This window comes from Arachis ipaensis, chromosome B01, assembly GCF_000816755.2.
Source record: "Arachis ipaensis cultivar K30076 chromosome B01, Araip1.1, whole genome shotgun sequence".
NCBI classification, from domain to species: Eukaryota; Viridiplantae; Streptophyta; class Magnoliopsida; order Fabales; family Fabaceae; genus Arachis; species Arachis ipaensis.
In genome coordinates this window covers 82113695-82115491 of record NC_029785.2, presented here as the reverse complement: position 1 = coordinate 82115491, position 1797 = coordinate 82113695, and the positions used below count along the sequence as shown (strand labels likewise).

General features: G+C 39.7%; 1 long non-coding RNA gene across 2 annotated transcripts; it reads right to left on the bottom strand.

The window, feature by feature from the left end:
• LOC107618652 lies at positions 768–1594 on the bottom strand. Of its 2 annotated transcripts, none has more exons than XR_002361080.1 (3): positions 1324–1594; positions 1133–1235; positions 768–1037 (listed from the first exon to the last, which is right to left on the bottom strand). It is a non-coding gene; the product is annotated as an uncharacterized LOC107618652 (long non-coding RNA). The 2 variants fall into 2 exon arrangements; XR_002361061.1 differs by having other exon boundaries at positions 768–1012; positions 1324–1566.

Below are 1797 nucleotides of genomic sequence, written 5' to 3'. Positions count from 1 at the left end.
TTGAGTGGATTTTATCAACTCTTTACCCACTTATTCATACTATTTGCATGTTTTACATTTTCCTTCCTGATTTTGTGCTATGATTGAAAACATGCTTCTTTGATCTTATATTTGCTTATTATTAACCCTCTCTTATTACCATTAGATGCCTTGATATGTGTGTTAAGTGTTTTCAGAGATTACAGGGCAGGAATGTCTCAGAGGATGGAAAGGAAGCATGCAAAAGTGGAAGGAATACAAGAAGTTGGAGAAACTGCTAAGCTGTCCAGCCTGACCTCTTCGCACTCAAACGGCTATAACTTTAGCTACAGAGGACCAAATGACGCGGTTCTAGTTGCATTGGAAAGCTAACGTCTGGGGCTTTGATTTGATATATAATATGCCATAGTTGCCCTGATGCTAGGCGACGCAAATGCGTGATCCACTTCCAAAGTCACCTTTTAATTTCAAAAATCAGTTTTTTAGCAATCTATTTAGTATTCAAAATCCAACCCTCAAAACCCCTCAAAACTAATTCCAAATCAACCACCAACCAAGTTCATTAACATTACAATATACCAAATAACAACTCAATGGGAACAAATCCAACATAACCCATTAAAATTCAGAAATTCTCAACAATTAGTCATCAAGCAATTCCCAATCCACATAATCAATCAATATCACAAATCAACATTTCCAAATCACAATCTCAACCATTCCAATCACAATTTCAGCGACAATTCAATAATTACATAATCAATCAATTACTCACAACTATTAAATCTATTTGCAGTTATTCAATAAACCTTGTAGGCATTCTTAAATTAAAATCGTTTTAAACCCCCTACCTCGATGTCGCAATCGCATACTTTAACGTAACAACTCTCTTCTCTTTTAGTTTCAGGGCAGCAGCGGTAACTCTCACGCAACCACAACCAGAACAGTAACAACATTAGCCTTCGCAGCACTGACCATGGTTGCAGTAAAATAGAGGATTCAAATTGGATAGGAATCAAAAGCAATTTCAGCTCTAGGGATTCAAGACAAAGCAAGAACTAAGATAGAATTAAAACCAGAACATGGCAACCACAGCAGTGACAAAATAAAACGTGTAAAAAGATCAACCCTAAGGAGAAGATAAGACCAGTACCCAGATAGCAAATTCAGAATCAGTAACAGCTTCAACCGTCCCATGGCAGCACCAGCTTCAACACTCGACCTAATTGTAGCAGGGAATAGGAGCCAAAAAGGGGCTGAGCAACAAAGATATAGGCAACCATGATTAAAACAAGCACATGGAAGAGAAACAAAGTATAATCAGAGTAAGGGTGAGAGTGTTACGGTTTCAAAAATAGAAAAATTGGAATCAGAACAAAGAGGAGGATACTGGCTTAATTAAGAGTTGGTGGCAGCAGCTTGCTTCCTTTGATGACAAACTCCACCCACGGTAGCTCCAGAAATCAAAAGAGCAGAGGTTAGAAGCAGGAACCGCCGTTCCTGTAGCAGCTCCAATATCTTTTCTCTATCATTCTTCCTCTTCTCTTCTGCCCTAAATGGCGTTGATAGTGGCATGGAGAGCTTCAGCGACGATGATGAGGCACGGTGGCAACGCTACCTTCTTCCTCGATCGCGCACGTCTCTTTGTTCTTTGTGGTGCTTCCCTGATCCCTCTTCTCCCTTTCCTCAGTTTCTCGTTTCCCTTTGCTTCTTCTCTGTTCCCCCTTTTTTTTCCTTCTTTGATATGTATTGCGTATATGTGGTAGGAGTTTAACCGTGAATGAGTGGTGAGGAAACAATAAGCGTGGCCCAATAACT